The sequence below is a fragment of the Manis pentadactyla genome, chromosome Y (genome assembly GCF_030020395.1).
Source record: "Manis pentadactyla isolate mManPen7 chromosome Y, mManPen7.hap1, whole genome shotgun sequence".
NCBI classification, from domain to species: Eukaryota; Metazoa; Chordata; class Mammalia; order Pholidota; family Manidae; genus Manis; species Manis pentadactyla.
Window position 1 is genome coordinate 33,580,157 of NC_080039.1, and position 18,036 is coordinate 33,598,192.

General features: G+C 45.1%; 1 long non-coding RNA gene across 1 annotated transcript in view; it reads left to right on the forward strand.

Moving 5' to 3' along the window:
- LOC118935983 (uncharacterized) overlaps positions 1 to 18,036 on the forward strand; it is a 292,406-nt gene that overhangs the window by 43,595 nt on the left and 230,775 nt on the right. The window contains exon 2 of the long non-coding RNA XR_008995389.1: positions 1,297 to 1,395. This is a non-coding gene — a long non-coding RNA (uncharacterized LOC118935983). The remainder of the gene's footprint in view (positions 1 to 1,296; positions 1,396 to 18,036) is intronic.

Sequence of the window (18,036 nt, forward strand, 5' to 3'; positions counted from 1 at the left end):
TCTTGAAAACTGATCGCAAGTCCCTCCCTCCAAGAGCTCCCCCTTCCCTCGTAAGGACTTCAACAACCTGCTATTTTAATTCTTCTCCTTTCTGTTTCTAAAGGAGGCACTCAATGTTTCTTCATTGCTAAAGTATTGATGAGCAACCCATTTACTAAATAAATTCATACAATGTAGAGCTGGAGGAGGTGATTACGAAAACATGACCAGGGACCAAAATATTCCTCCACCTCCAGCTGCCGGGATTCATTTATGGGAAAACAGAGTCTGCAAACTGGTTCGCCAAGTGTTGTTACATAAGGAAATGCACCTGTAGAAATGATGAAGGGTACCAGAAACTTCTTTCGCAGTATGAAGGACATAGCATGCTTCCTGGAGGTCGTTCAGCTCTCGTGGCACCGCCGCTATGTGTCTGTCAACTAGAAAATTCCCAGGCTGTTGCTGACTCCGGCAAGTGTTCAGACACTATCTCCACGTCCACTTTAGGCCTCTCGGTGGAAGTCGTTACTGAGTTAATTACCAAACCACAATTGATTTAAACAAGTGTGTCTGTGACGCCTACAGCGCATCTTATCATTGGAAGGGAAACCTCCAATGATTTCCTCGTCATTTTTAATTTAATCGTTTCTTTGAGGGAAGCACAAAACCCTGCCACGTTCAGCAAAGGAACCAGCAGTCAAGGATTCCAACAGAGAAACCCCAGCCGCCTGCAGTCAGCCAGTGAGCGACCCTCCCGGGGCACCTGTCTTGTGCAAACTGTCACGTCCATGTGTGGGAGCCTGTGAGGGGGCTGGTGAGCGGGGATCTCAGCTGTGTGCCGTCTTCTTTCGGGTGCAGCACACACACTCGCTCCAGAAGAAGTGCTGTTTGCAAAGCATGTAATTCAACGAGCACCAAACAGGGTGGGCGAAACGGACACTCTTGAGCTGAGGGGGTATGACAGGGAGCAGCCTGTGTCCCCTCCCTGCATGCCCTTGCTGGGACTGTGCAGTCCCACGTGAGCACTCTCTACAGTGCGACCCGTACATGTTTTACATTTGGGAAGCACAGCCAGGGGCTTCAGCACGCGAACAGATCTGCACACTGACACGGCGCCTGTAGTCATCCCCCGTGTATAGCTTTGCCCTCCTCAGGCCCCTTGATGCCAAACGCTAAGTGCAGACGTCCCGCAAGGACAACCCATCACCTCAGTGTACGGGTGTCACTGTGCCGAGTTCACCCCATTTAAATTTACCTCTTTCTTCCTGGAGTCTTGGGTTTCTGATGCTAGTAACTCAACATGCTTGTTCCTTCCAGGATGGAAGAAATGGATTTGTAAGCGGCTGTCAGACACAGGACACGTGCAGTTGCGGAAATATCCTATGAAAAGGGTCACTTCCTGTGTCACCAGCAAAGGTAGGAAACCAAATGTTTACCGTGCCCGCCCCTACGACTCATGCAGGTCATCAAGATTCATGAACCTCCACATCAGTCATTCACTGAGTGCCCACCGTGGACTGGCCACTAGGTTCTCTCTCTCTCTGGGGAGTTTTCCCCACCATCCTGTTCCCATCTCCCCTGAGATGCCACTTCAGATACTAGACCATCCCTGCCGGACCAGCACACCCACCTCTCTTATCCCTCATCCTTTGATCAAATCAGCTCCATCCCACCAAATCCTTGTGCAGAAATTATCTTCCGATTCTAAGGCAAAGAGAAGACAGTCATTGGCAGGAAGGACCTTCCTTGGGCTTTCACATCTCTTGCAACATGATGTATCCCTGCACCTTGCTTTTCCGTCCACAGAGGTTGTAGGACACAGGTAAGCATCTCCCCTGTGCTCTGGTATGTTCCGCTGAGCAGCAGGGTGCTCACCAGCATCCGCCCTGTTCCTCTCCCACATCGCAACCTTTCCGAGAAAGGAGTGTCTGTAAATGCATGAGCTCCCCGTGCTTCTCAACTTCTCAACATACGTGCTAAATATCATCCATCAGCACTGTTTCAATTTTAGCTCACGCACTGCTGGGCAAACGTGCGTGGAACTGTCTACGCTCACACTCACAACGTCTTCCTCCCCTCCTACTTGGAGTCCTTCGTCTGCTCTCAGAATTCACTGCCCTTCAATCTCAGATTTCTTCAATCAGTGACCTAAACAGTCACAACCTTAATACCTGTTGTAGCTCATATTTCTGCCACACACACAGTTTTAGTCTCACAAACTTGGCGCTTGTTTTTTTTTTTTTTTAATTTTAATTGTTTACTCCTTTTAAAAGGAGTAAACAGTCCGTTGCTCCGACAACATGCTTTCTTAGGACTTTTTCATTTGTCCCCGTGCAGGCTGCCGAGGTGATTTGGGGCTCTGAGAGTTTCCAAGCAGTGAGTTGTCTCCTCAGTGGTGTTGACCCCAATCGTAGCTACACTGTCACAGGACAGGGGTGCTGGGGAGACAGGATATGACTAATTTTGCATCAGAGAACTTATTTTGCCAAGAGTAATACAGCTAGGGTGGTGCGGGGAGGCTCTGCATTCAGCCTCGACGGCTGAACATAAAAGAAGCTTGCAGGGAACTGAAGAATTACTCAGATCCAGGGCCTGAGGGTTTTCCCAGACACTTGGCAGTGAACGTGGTACAGGTTTGATGATCCAACCTCATGCAACACCCACCTGCAGACTGCTCCTAGGTCACAACCCTTGAACTGGGGTCGTGCTCACAATGACAGCTCGTGAACATATGCAGCCTCTTACTGATGAGGCCCAATAGATACATACTCATCTAAGGACAACATCTCCCAAAGCAAAAGAGAGGGATTACTTTCCCCTCCAAGGCTTTTTCCCTTCCTTTCTCTATGTGGGGAACTGAGGGACACATAATAACCTGCAATGGTTTGATGGTTTTCACAGATCATCTTCACACACGTTGTTCTATCATATTCTCTGCTGCTTATTCTGCAGACTTCAAGATGTGAGTCTAAAAATAAAGACGCTTAATCTCTACTATTCTTTTATTTAAAGCTCCGGACAATTACTGAGGGAGAAAAAAAAAAAAACCCAGGGGATGAAAAATAGAGATTAGAAAAATTGAATAAGAAAGTCATTAGGTACAATACATCATTTGGTATATGCTGCTCTGCGATCTTGAATTTTAATAGTGAGTCAGAGAATAGTTAGGATTTTTACTGAGTATTATGATCCGGTAAAATTATTCCCATCAGGGTATTTTCATAAGGACCTCCAAGATTAAATTGATATTTAAATATACCTTTCTAAAGCAGATGTCGTTTCCTGTATTTTCAAAAGCGATTATGGCTGTCTAATTAACATTAGCCAATGATCAATAATACGCTCATTGGAAAAGTCTCTGAAATGATGCCTGTAGTTAATTGTGTAGCAACGGAGTAACGTGTCTTCCTATCTAAAGAGTATTTCAATATTGACAAGGGGCTCATGCATATGTATGTACCCAGAAAGGTCAGTATGACTCACAGCATAGCACCATACTTCTTGAAAATATGGCTGAAAAAATATGTGGAATGCACTTCTGAAGCTCACGGGTCTAGAAGACAGACTCATGGGCAGATACAACTGAGCCTGAGAGGAACAGAGCACCCGATTTGGGGCATCATGAATTCATGTATTCAGTCATGCATGCAGTAGGAAAAAGAATGTGTTGACTAAGGCACTATGTTAAAGAATGGTAAATGAATGTACTTCCAGTCTCAAGGCACTTGTCATCTCGCAGGGGAAACAGAAATAATCAAGTGGCACAAAGCAGTGTGAGGTTGATGCCTTGAGAGACGCATGCACAGCTCTTTGTGAGGCCAAGCCTGGCGCTGGCTGTTCTGGCTGGAGAGGGGTCGGGGAGTCGGGAGCTGAGATATGCAGATGACTGGAGGCATTGCCTTTCCACTTGACTTGGAGGAAAGTGTAGGCGCCGTTAACTTCCACAAGAAATAGTCATCTTGCTGGACACGTAACTCGTGAAGCCCCAGACCCAGGGGTTTGTCATGAGAGATGTCCTTCCTCTGTCTGTGGAAAGGCACAGAGGACTCAAAATTGCCTGTTAGCAAAATGTCTTTCTTATTTTCTGGTGCATTTTGGCAAACAAACTCAGCTAACTATATTGTCTTTTTACTTTTGGTTTGTTATTAGTATTGTTATTTAGGGTTTTTATTTTTTTCTCAGATTTTTTCCATCACTGTTATCACTGTAATGTATCTGGGCTTTAAAATACTGCCGCAGTGACATGGTGTAGATCATACTGCATCGTGACATTGCCCGAAGAGGTGGTGTTGAATAGTGGGTGACAGTGAGCAGTTAAGGCCACAGGTGAATCCTGCACTAAAGACGCGTCTGTGGGGTCTTAACTCTCTCTCTGCTGCAGATTTCTCAGTTGTAACACCAACACCTCTAATCACATATTAGGGTCCTAATGAATACTTAAATGAAATAATATATTAAAGTACTGGATCCAAGATACAGACTGAATGACCATCAAAATTCAAAGAAATATTTTCTCATGATACACACTTTCCTATCATCATTTAAAATAGTTGCGAATGGTTCCATCCACCATATATGTCACTCTTTATGTAGCCCTTCTTCTCTCTTTCAATATTTGTTTGCAGTTTTATGCTGCCACATACTCGTTCAGTTACAAACTTCTTTATGCACAAAGCATTTCGCATATTGAAGATGCTTCCCGAGGGCATAAAATCCCAGAAACAGAATGACTACTAGGGCATCTAACATGTTGAAGGTTCTTCTTCTGTCTTGCCAATTTGCCTTTTAAAGTATGATATGAAGTAGAGGACATTTTCTGGGGATGGTTTAGGGGGACAAAGTCTTCATTTAACTGACAGAATCATTCTCATCCAGACCTTGTAGGATATCAATTCATCCAGGAAGCTTTTTAGACAAATACCTGGCAGCAAATGTAGATTCCATTTCCCTCAAGCCAGGCAGGTGGCAGTGACTGTGACTCAAAGGTCCCTGGGGGAGGTCAGCAATGCCTTGGGTGGGCATTTCCCCCAAAGTACACGTGGGTCCTCTGCATGACCACACAGATGTACCCATGGCCAGTGACCAACATTAAAGAAGAAAAGGGTGGGAACAATGGTTTAAAAGATGCTCTGTCATTCTCCTTCCTGCTATAATGACTGCCCTGTTTGCAGAAGTAGTGGGCCTGCATTTAGAGCTCAGAGACCCCTTGCACCTCAACCTTGCGGAAACCGGTTTGTGTTGGGTGCCTTACGGTGCATGACCAGTGCGTGGCGGAGGGGTCACTGGGAGTCACACCTTCTAATCCAGGCTCTTCTGCCAAGGCCAGAAAGCATTGCACAGACTGATGCGGGGCTGACTGTGTATGAACATGCACATTCTCTTCCTGCAAAGTGGATGGAGCGTGGCATAACGTAGAAACCTAACATAGCAGAGCAAAGTAAATAAGAAATGGGAAACAAAAATAACGAAAACCAGGATGTGAGGATAAAGCAAGTCTGGTTTGAAATCCTGAGTCCTCCTTGACAATGAGATGCGGAAAGCCCTTGACAGTCCCCGGTATGACGCTGGGAGATAGGATCCAATACATAATGTCACATGTGGTGACTGAGCTCACCACAGTTTGAACCAGTCCTTACCAGATGTGGAATTGTGTTCTTCCACAGGCATCCTGTTGGGCCTTGCTGGCGGGCCGGTTGCCAGGTGACCCCTCACGTGGAAACGTGTCATAATGAAGGAGATGGTTACTGCAGTTAAAAGAGAACAGTAGGTGTTCACTTCTGGACACCTTTTTCCTGTTAAAAAAAAAATGACAAAGCAGAGGGAGTTGCAAATGGTGGACAGGAAAGGCCGTAAATTCCTCATCCATCTCCCCCAAGAAAACATCTTGAGCAACTTGCGCCAATCGCAACCAGATTGCTCACATGTTTCAAAACAAAAAAGCCTGTGGCATGCATTTTTTTTCATACTTGAGAACACTATTCTTAAATATGGGTGACGTTGTGACTGAGGAAGCTATACATTTTGGTTTCTCTGTTATTTATTCTTAAAAATAACAGAACTTGGTTCTCTGCAGTCTAATGTAAGGGGAGGCCGGTGTTTTCTGTGAAGGGCCAAGTAGTTGAGTTTTTGAGTTTTTGAGCCACCATCTCTATCCCAGATACTCAACTCTGCCACTGTGGGTGTAACTAACTGTGTGCCTTTAAAACTTCCTTATAAAAACAGGCAGGGAGCCTGACTATTCTTGGGGGCTGTCATTTTGTGACCCTCCCCTAAATGAGCCCATCTAATATCTGAATCTGGGAGAGAATTTTGAGAGTTAGTTCAGAAAATCCAGTTATGTCACTTCTGTATTATTTATCCTGACTAAGCCCAAAGATAAACATTTGGGAAATAAAAAGAAGACATTTTTTTATCAGCATGCATTTTTTTTTAATGTCGCAAAAACAAGTTGATATGAGGAATTTACTTATAAAAAATTCCAGGATGCCTCTTGGAATCTGTCTACCTGCCTATCATCTATCCATCATCTATCTGTCTGTCTGTCTATCTATTATCCATCTATCTTCATGTCTATCTACATCAGTTTTATCTTTTTACGGCTATGTGTGTCTGTGTGCATATACATATACACACACACACCTCTATACACGTAGACCTATACACACACATACTTAATTTTTATTGAAGTCATATACACACATTTATTTCAATACACATGCATCTATGAGCACATTGTGAGCACAGAGTAGAAGACTTGTGATGTCACATAGATAATTCTCAGAAGGTATGTTGGAATCTGTCTTTCCACTGTGTTAGAGCTGCAGAAGCAAACTAAGCCATTAGGGTACAAATGACTTAGGTTTCTGAAAAGGACCAGTGCCAAGATTATTTTAATTAAAACTGTTACCAAGTTCAAGCTCATGCCATTCACTGCACAACATGCCAGGAAGTCGAGAGACAAGGTGTCTGGGCAAGGAAGGCGACTTTGTTGGGAAAGGCAGTGGGTGGAGGACATGGACTCATGTCCCAAAGCCCCCTCTTATCTCAGGGTTGATTCAAAGCTCCTTCAATATTAGGGAAGGGAGAGCTGGAGGGGGCTGAGGTCAGAAGCTGACGGTCAGCCTCACACATCGGAACGGCAGCAAGGGTCTGAGGAGGGTGGTGACGCTACTGTCCTTGGTTAGCTGACTCTCGTTGACATGGCTCTGGTTACGATGTTCCTGTAAGTCTTTCACAAAACAGCTGTCATTTCTGTGCATCTCTTTGGGGAGGCAAGTTTCGGGTAAAGGGGTCGGTTGCATCAATCTTAGGTCTTGAGCAAAATCCCTGTGGATGCTTAACATACCTGTGAGCAGGGCTGCGGGGCTGAGCAGAAGCTTGTTGGTCCAAAGATTAAGGCAGCCAAGAGACAGATACGATATGAAGGCCACGCTTTGTCGTGCTGTTACAGCCTGGCAGCCCCCGAATCAGATGCATGAATGCATTGTGTCAGAACGCTCAGAGAAGATGCTGTCAGGGTGTGAGATGATGGGCACCCTGGCTGGTGGATGGCTGTCAGTATTGCCCAGTTGATGTTCCACTGGTTGAACTAATTTGGGGCCACCCTGAAGACTGGAGGAGTTTCCATGGACCTCTGTGGTGGGTCCCTTTTATGAACAGGGTTATTATTCCAATGTGACACACGGCCTTACATTTGAGGAGGAAAAAGTGAATCACAACACTAAGCGGCTTGCAAAAGAGACTGTTTCAATTGTAAAGATCTTACTCTTGGGGACGTCTGTCTGGGGATCCTTGAGCTTTATCAAATAAGATAAAAATAAAATTTAATCGTGGAATGAGAAAGCAGGAATGATTTAGAAACAACTCTCAGAAACAAATATCTTGAATTGTTCAGGATATGATCCTTCTGCTCCTTCATATAAACCCCAACTGGGTGCATAGTGTCTACTCCATGATGAGAGGTATTTAATTGTTCCTTTTCCAGAGGGGAGAATGCCAGTCACCTCAGGATGTCTTCAGAGGTTGTGCCCATGCAGTTCTGTAAAAAAAAAAAACAAAAACCGGAGAAGTTACTTCAAAAAGTTATTTCATTCATTCGTTCTGTAGAAGGAAGGGTGACCAGCCATCCTAGGATGGTGAAGCTCCCAGGACATGAAACTTTCAGTCCTAAAACTGGGACAGACTGTGCAAACCACACTGAAGAAATTGGGAACAGCATGATTACTCTGCAAAGGGCTTCTGGGGTCCAACACGGAATGAGAGAAACTGTGGGCTAAATCAAGTCCCACCGTTGTTTCCACTGGCACCCCTCACAGAGCCTTAGTAGGCTCATCAGGAAGCCAGAGGTGTGAGACCTTCCCCATAACCAAGCCCTAGAAGCTGCCATCGTGCTCAGACGGTGGCCAGGTCTGACCTTCCAGCTGAGACTGCGTCATCCTTGGAACATGGAGACTGACTCGACGTTTTATCGTAACACCCTTTTGAAGAGCGTGATTTTGAAGACAACAGGGAACGGAATGGGTATGTGCAGTGAAAGAGGGTGTATGAATAGGTCTGAGCACACAGGAGGGGTCATTTGCAAAGCCACTCATCGTTGTGTTTATCCTGCTGTCTTTCCAGGGCTTCTCTGCCGCTGTTGACAGTGGGGCTGGGTTGCTCTTGACCACGGGGGCTGTCCTTGTCCTGTGGGATGCTGAGCAGCACGCCTGGCCTCCCCTCACTACGTGTCTGCAGGAACCACCCCCCCACACACACTCTGTGACAACCAGACGTGTCCCCAGACAAACGGGCACAATCGCTCTCTGTTAACAGGTGATCATCCATAATAGGTTGTGCACAAGCACACAAGCAGGGTGAGGAGGCGGGCCCTCGGGAGGGCATCGTCCTACGACGTCCTCTAGGTGAAGCTTGGAGGGCGCCGTGCCCCACCGCCCACTGCCGACCCCCCAAGAGCCAGGCTGTCTGAGGCATCACGTTCAGAACCGCCAATGACAAAGACGTTGGCCCTCGACCTCCACACCTGGTGTGTTGTTGACGACTGTCAGGTCCTTCCTGTAGCTCTCAGACACAATTCAGGAAGGAAGAAAACATGCAAATACTTGTGCTCGCTGCTCTGAAGGACTGAGTGGGCCTCCCGACTGGCTCCGAGAGCCTCTTGTGTGGGGGGCAGGCAGGCACTCCACCAGCTGCCTGCACTCTCTCCCTCTCATCCTCTCATGCTGCTGCCGTCTTGCCCTCCCACGACCTTCGACTTGTCACTTAAAATCAGTAGCGTCAGAAAAATAGAGATGTTTAAAAATCTGGCAATTTGCTCACAGACTCATTAACAGCATCGTAAAAGCCCTTGGGTTTGGGGTGGGGTTTGTCAACCTCGGCAGTGCTGACCTTTGGGGTCGGACACTTCTCTGTGCTCTGTGGCATGTTCAGCAGGGTCCCTGATACACATGACCTGGCTGCATGAAATCCCCAATGTCAGCTGACATTGCCGGATGTCCTTGGGTAGTAGAAAAGCTCCAGGAGAGTTCCACTAGTTTAGGGGAGAAAGATGAAGAGCCCATGAGGGACAGCAACCTATTTACTTCTCATATTTATTTCAAGATGATTTAGGTCTTCCCTGGGAGATTAAAATCCACTGGGGTGAAAGTTTTTCTTTTGAATTTCTGATGCTATTGCTGTGTTCCCCCATCCAGATTATCACAGATGCTCCATAAATAACATCCACCATAGGGCTCGTTGGAGTTGCAGGAGAAATCAGGAGAGGGGAGAAGAACAGAGAGTAGCTGGCAATTTCATAGACTTCAGAGAAGAACAGAGGCGCAGCTCCCAGGGGTCAGTACAGACCCATCTACATCAGACCCTACGCATGCAAGCTGTGACACACCAAACACAAAGAAACGAAAAAGAGTATGTAATTCCCAATCCAGTATGGGAAACGCAGCAGAGAAATTTCTATCAATCCAAAAGCAAACAAGGAAGTAAGAAAAACACTGTTCTAAAAAAAAAAAGAAAATGAGTGTCTCTGAGAATGTGAAGCGAGAAGCCAGACAGAGCCCACAAGAGTTTTAATGGCTCCTGAAGAGACAGTGGGGATTGGCTTTTTACCTCTGTGCACAGGGATATGTGTACAAAAATGTTTATTGCCATTTAAATGAAGTATCCCACCTGTACATGAATTGTGGTGGAGGGAAAACACACCAGTGAACAGTGAATTACCGAGGGGCCAACTATCCCTGTGTGACCTTCAGGAGTGGGCTTCCTGTTGAAGTATCCCGGGGTGTGGACGTCTAAGAAAACATTCACTGCGTGTGTGTGCAGACAGGCCGAATGTATCCGATGTGTACGTGGCGTAGGAATAATCGTGTGTCATCAAAGTATAAAGCAGTGCATAGATCAGATGAAAAAATTATCCAAAGAGCGGTTAATGGCCATGTGGAAGAGGGTGCAGATCTCCCACCAAGGTGCACGCAGGAGCCGTCCACTGCATTCGCCATACCCTATTTCTTTTGTGTCTCAATTTATTTCTACGCGGTATCTGTGTGAAATGAGTAAGTATACAAGCAAGAGGGAAACATAGGCAAAAATGAATACATTTTATTTTTGTGGAGGTTTTATCTTTCTCACCTTCTTCACCATATTTAAATGACCCCATCTCACTTTTAAACAAGTATCTGACGCAAGCCTCTTTCAATGTCTGGAGGTGGTTGGTCACTGAAAACGCCTGGACGGCAGTGCAGTGTGGATGGAATTGTGTCCAAGGGTGAACGGTCTCAGCCCAAGGCTGCCTGAACTGTAAATATAATGTTTACCTCGTTAGCGGAGTGCAACCTTAACTTGGTTGCAAAGAAGCCCGCCCGCTCTGAGTATAATTGGCACTCAGACAACCATGGGATGTTGTCGCTAACACAGGCGGGTTTGTAAAGCGCAGCCCATGCCTGGGTATCACTGGCTCCCGGAGCACAGGGGTCCACGGAGCAGAGTGTTTTGATGTAGAGCAGGTGTGGTTGGGAATGTGTGAATGGTAGGCAGCACATTTGTTCCCCCAGGCATCCTATATTAATATGATTAATTCATTTGTAATGAGCTCCCAATGCACATTTGAGCCCTGTGTTTACAACTCCAGGCGTTAAGTCTCCTCTTAGTATTTCCTCTCTGTGCACCTGACATCACAAATCCCAGGGAAGCCACGAAGCTCTGGTGTGGCCACAAACACGTGGCCTTAGGTAGCACCATGCTGCCCCAAGATCCCAGACAACATTCTTGGGGAAAGATTTTGGCTCAGTTTTAGAAGGATGGAAGTGAGTCTAATTCCCGGAAGGGAGAAATACTTGTCAAAGAGCTGATGGGGGATGGAGAGAGTTCAGGTGTGTGAGGAAAGCCCCTTCTCAACACCTTAGAAATATTCAGTGTCCAGCAATGCCTGAGGGCTTTTCTGCAGGTCAAGTCCCCATGTAAACTGTGGTTCCCCCACTTCCCTGAGTGGATTGATGGGACAGATCATATCTGACACTTTAGAGTCTTCAGAATAGATCCAGAATCCGACCTGTCTGTAGAGCCTTGACCTGAACCGCAGGGGACCATCTCTCCCCGGATCCCTTAGGAGCTTCCTGACTCGTGTCACCCAGACTGAATGCCCTCCACCAGGCAGCTGCAGGAGCCTCTGACCGCCTGCTCAAGACCCCGCAAGGCCCCCATTTCCTTGGAGGCAAAGCCAGAGTCCCTGTGATGTCGGAAGGCACCGCACCTGGGTCTCTCCCACATCTGCTTACCTCTGTGACCTCATCCCCTCCTGTTCTCCTGAACACCCCCCAACACCCTCCTGCTGCCTGCCTCCCTGTGCCCAGCACTGCCAGACCCCCTTCCCTGCAGTTTGAAGCCCCTCCCATGACCGGGCGAGCCCCATTCACAAGTGGATGAGAGGCTTTAGTGTGCAAAGGTGAGACACTCAACAGGTGTTTCCGTCCACGTCCCTTCTGGTTGCCCTTCAGTTGCTCCCCTGGTGTCTGTGCCACTGCTGGGGACTCGATCTGAGAGGCTGACCCTCATCGCTGTGGGCAAATGTGCCCCTCTGGGCAGTGCCGGCTGCTGATGGCATCCTGTCCTGATGGACCACGAATGCATCTTTCCAATCCACCTCCAGCCCAGGAAAAACACTGGTACTCAGCTGATAGACAGGTTTTAGAGAAAAATATGATTAATGAAAATAAAGTGCACAACTTTATCAGGGTCCTCAAATTACCACTTTATTAATCCCTTTACTCAGTTATGTTCTCAACCATCTTATTTAGACACTTTCTCCCTCTTTCCATCGTACTTCTCTGTCTCTCACTTTCCTTTTTCTGGCAGGAATCAGAGATTCACATTTTGAATTTACTTATCCATTCAGCTATTTCTTTTTCATTTTGTAATCCATTCAGTCTATGTGTTAGCATTATTTCTTCTGCCTCCCGAAGGATTATTTTCCTGCTGTTTTAAAAAATCATGTCCCCATCATGTATCACCCAAGTTCTTTCAAGAATTTTAACTTTTATATTCTGTGTGTAGTGTTATTTATCACCGTTTTTTTGGCTTAACTCTACAGTTAAACAGATGCCTCTTGGCAGCGGCTATTATCATGCCTTACTGTCTCTAATGGTACATTTTATATTTTAAAATTCTGATGGATTTCTCATTTTATTGGAGCCCATCTCCGAATGTTTATGCATGGCCAAGAAGATTTCATGAGTGACATATTGTCACTGTCCTCACATGTTAAAAAAAAAAAAAACTCAGTTAGTTTTGTATGTGGGAGACATTTCCCCGAGTATGTATTTCCTGGCCATTTCTACTTGAGAAGATGTACATCAGGCTAGGATTTGTTTTAGAATGTGTTTTTCCACGTGTGTCCCAGAGGTGATATTGTGACCCTAAGTGTCTAAAATTGGCCATGCATATCTAAATTCCCCAGGGCTCTTAAAATCTGCCATCGTACGCCTCATGAGGAAAAATCAGTGATGTTCATTCTCCCACTTGTCTGAAATAAGCCAGTGGGGGATGGACCCTCATGTGCTGTGGACTAAAGGGGAAAAGGAAAGTTCCCTGCTTGTTTTGTACAGAAGCCCCGAGGACTGGAAAATAGCTGGGCTTCACCAGCGTGTCCCATCCATCCTGTGAGGACCATGTCCTGAGAAATATCCTCATTGTCTCCGCCACCTCCTGGCGGCATCCTCGGTGAGAGGACATACCTGTGCCGTGGCCCCTAACAATGCACAGCCGTGCCATCGGGGACCCTGCGCTTGGGGCCCAAAAAGCAGCATTTGCAGACCATGGGTGTACAGTGAAATTGAGGGGCGTGAACACATTCTGCCATTTCCTCCATTGTCTATTTGTTTATTTAAAAATAAACCTTTTCCCTTTTTTTAATGCCTGGTATTGAGAATGCCCTGCTGTGTCAGAGTACAGCATCCGGTTGATTAAAATAGACATTTTGATGTTCCCCCTGACATCTGTGATCCACATAGATGTGTGCAAGGCAGTAGACAGGCTGAGCATCTTCAATGCTGTAAGTATTTCCCCAAGATTTTAGCAAGTGAGATCTAGAAATCATCCGGTTAAGCAACTCTGCAGAAAAGAGTGATTCTTACTTTATGTTAGAACATTGACTAATTAACGAATTATGAAAGTCTAACAACTAGAAGATCAACTTGTGTTCATTTAAGGTAAGTCCTGAAATCATCCGTGTATTTCATTCTGCCACGAATGCATTTCAGCAGGATTTTCCTCGTCTAAGACATCGGTTATTTTGTTTTATTTTACTTTTTTTTTTTTTACAGATGGTTGGGTTCTTATGCCTGTTGTGTTTTTCTCTTCACATCTCATAAAAATGTCTTGAGAAATACAAAAGGGAAATGAAACTGTGGAGCCGATGTTTACACACAGCAGATATTCGCAGACAGTGTGCCGTGTAAGTTTACTCACTTTCGTAAATGCGTGATGAGATGGTTTTATTGTTCCTTGACCTTTCAAGGTTTGAATTTATCCACTATGTTCTCTGAAACATGGCAACTCAAGAAGTGTCTTTTTGCCCAGAATGGAAGTAAAAATGTAAGGGAAAAAGATTAAAATACAAGAAAAAATGTGAGGCTATTCCAGGAAGAAAAGCAAAGCAACAGATTTCTTTCCAGTTTTGAATTAAATCTGCCATCAACATATTTTGTTAAACCCAATCAACATAGCTTATTAAATTAACAAAAAATTAAAGTATTTCAGACTTACAGTATGAAAAATTACATTTTCCACAACCTTGAAAACAGTGTTGCTTTAGCTTGTAATTTTTAAAAACAATCTAACTGGTATGCCATGGTAGCTTCCTGTCATTTAAACACATATTTTCTTAATTTTTAATTTCTGCACAAATGTTCCAAAAGTCTTTTTTTAAAGTTATTCAGCTCCTTTACTATAAACTATTTTTATGCCATTTAATCATTTTCTCCTCGACTGTTTTCTTGTCTTACTGATGTGTAGGACGTCTTGACTGAGTCAGGAACTAAGCCATTTTGGGTTCTGTCCCTTGTAAATCTCTCCGTCTGTAGCTTCTCTCTTAAAGTGGTTTACGATGTCATCAATCATGCAGAAATTCTGACTTTTAATGTGATTTCTCATACCAATATGTTCCTTAAATAGGGTTTGTGTGTTTGGAAAACGTTTCCTAGTCCAAGGTCTTTAACATATTTTAATATTTCTTCTAATTATTTGGATATTTCAAAGTTTTTTCAGTCACCAGATTTTTTTCAATACAGTCTGATGAGGGCTCTATCTACCCTCTCCCACCATCTACAAACAAAACTATGCCAACACCATGTGTTCGCAGCCTGTCCTTTTGCCCACCCACCATCATTTTGCAATGAATTCTTGCCATATTAGGAGTTTATTTTTATACCTTCATCTATTGCCTCTTTCCCTCCTCTGTTCCTTTAGTCAGTTTGTCTAGCCAGTGTCCCACGCTGATTTGATTTTTTTTACGATCAATTTTCTAATGTCTTGCAATTTAGTAGGATGATTTCACCATCTTTAGGACTCTCCTTCCAAACAGGGCTGGCAATTGTGGACACTTACCTTCTGTGTAAAATGAGAACCACCTTCTCCAGTTTAAAGAAGTACTCTATTGCAATTCAATAGGTGATCAGCTCTGAATCCAGAGCTTAATTGGAGGATTATAAACATCTTGAAAGATAGTGTCTTCCCTTTAGTGAACAAAGCGTGCCTATTCATTGTTACATCTCTTACATTCATAAAGTCATTCATTTCTCCCCATAATGGACTTTCATGTATTATTATAGGTATATTTTAGGCACTTTGTAGTCGATTTTTGTGTGTGTGCTTTTAATATAATGCCTGTTAAATGATGTTTTGTAATAATTTGTTGCTGACATAAAAGGATGCAAATTGCTTTTTGTGTATTGGTCTTGTATCCAGCAGCTTTCTGGAACTCTTTTCTTAATAGATGCCCTAAAGGTGCTCTTAGATTTTCCTTGTAAATAATCGTAGTGTCTGTGCCTAATGATACTTTCTTTCTATACATTATTCCCACCCCTTTGACCAGTTTTGTCTGATTGCCTGGCTAGCTCTTCCAAAGTAAGTTTGAGCAGATAGTGTGTGTTGAATTTTGTGAAAGGATATTTATGTATTGAAAGGGGCTTATGGCTAGATTCATTAATTGATTAAAAATTCTACTTTAAATTCGTAAGTAGTTAATCATGTCAAGGAGGAAACACTTTACCCCCACCCACCTGGGCTCTGTGACTGAGGCAGGACAAATTTAACGGACCGAAGACAGAGTAACAGGAGAAAAGACAAAGGTTATTCACGTGCTGAAATACATGGGAGCTCACAAAGAAACTGGCTCCGGGGAGTATGTACAATTTAGTTTTATACTATCTTCCTAGGACAGTGTGAGGGGGAATGCAATACCATTCAGGAATGATAAATAGGCCTTTAGGAAAAGGCGTGGGAGGCTGTACAGGTTTGCAACATCAGTTTATGTGGTCTCTCATCCTGGTGCCTGGGTAGAGGGAAGGTTTTTCCTCTCTTACAATAGCCATATATCTGAATGCTGTGCAGTCCATAAAAATGACAGAGGGCTACTGAGGTGGGGAAATGACCACGATCTATTGTTAGCTTTTAAAAATCATCAGCATGAACTCCTTTTTAGTAAATATATGTCTACACATATATAAATAATGTACATACTATGATATGTACATATGTGTGTATATATATATCTTTCTGTAAGAATACATATTTATATATGTGTGTGTCTTTATACATATAGACAGAATATATACACTCCTATTGAACACACACATACACATACACACACACACACACACATGACGAACAGGCAGCCAGTTTATGACATCTAAGATCTGAGTGGTGACAGTGGTGAGTTAAAACAAGAATGTGAAGCATTTTCTCAAGACTCACTTGTATTTTATTCTGAGGTCCTCTCTTCAGCTTTACTTTTATATCATTTGAAGTACATGGAAGAGCAAAAAATCTCCCCAAAACAGGTCATATTTATATGTCTATCTCTATCATCTCTTCTCTCATTCAATCATCTGTGTGTGTCTCTATGTCTACCTGCATCTCTACGTAAATTTTTCCATGGCTCACGCTGGATGGCTGAATTACTGACCACCTAGATTCGTGCATTTTCTGCAATAAATATCTGCTAAGGTTCTTGTAACACTAAGCCACCTGTAACTCTGCCACCAGCATTATCAGTCTGCAGAGATGATTTGCCCCCTGTTGGACTTGCCCTGTCCCCTGGAGGGCTCCTTCTCTGCGTATTCCCCTGGACCCAGGGAGCCCACAGACCGTCGCTGCCCCGTAGCACCCCCAGTCCACAGGCCACAGAGGAAGGTGCATCCCGACAGAGACAGCTTCATTCTGCTCTCTCCCGCGAGATAGCGTTAAGCGTAAGCTTTCTGAAATGTATCTTGTTTCCAGACACAGTGCTTCAAGTGCAAAACACAAACCTAAACAAAATCTTTCCACTAACCTGTGCATCTCCATGAGCCTCCTGCTGTGCTGATTACCAGGGTCATAAAAATGAGCAGACACGATTCCTGGCTTCCAGGGACCAGCCTCCATGTAAAGACCAGCCTCTCCCCGGGGTCTCATTTACAGGATTGCAGAGACCCAGGGAACACTCTCCAATCTGAGGCATCTGCCTCTTGGGGCTCAGGGTTTCCGATCCTCCGGGGCTGCTGCACTTCATCACAGTTCCCCAGACTCCCTTGACGGCGCCAAGAGGCGCGGAAACCTGTTCCTCCAGCGAAAACCACCTCGCTTCGTCTTGATGCTTCCGGCAGAGAGGTGAATTCCGCAGAAAACATAGCGATTTCTATATTCCAAAGCGCTGCTTCTGTTGACTCAGCCCTGGCCCACCAGCTCCGTGCTCCCCCGAGTTCGGTTGCCCACCCCTCCAACTGGCGGAGCAGCTGTTTTATGAGTCTGGAAGGCCGTTTCGACAGGAGCCACTGCTAGCCAGAGGGCAGATGGTTGACCTGGGGTGTTCTGTGCACCCCAGCTAGGGTGCAACCAAGGGTGGTCAGGTGGGAGAGCATAACATTAGCCCCATCAGTGCCACCCGGGCCCCAAAGCAGGGCACGCATGGGGGCACCAGTATCCCTGGCTTGGGACCTCAGCAGGGTGGCACCCCCAGCTTTGGTGTCACTGGACAGGCACGTGGCTTTGTGCAACCCCAAAGGGACCTACCTGGCCCTTCCTACACAGGGAAACCTCAAATCCCTTCCTTAGTCCTGAGGGTGATATTTCCACCCAGCAGCAACATTTAAAAAGGCACTTTGGTCACTGGATCATTCCAACCCCACAGACGGCATACTTTTCTTTTTTTCTTGACGGGACTTGGTCTCTAATTGGCAAGCTGTGTGTTTGGGAGAGACGTAGAGAAAGGCAACTTTTGGGGGTATGAGCCAAGCACAGAGATGGCAGCCGGCTGTGGGGACCGACCGCCACACGCACACTGCCTCCGATCAGAAGTCAGGCCCTTAAAAGTGA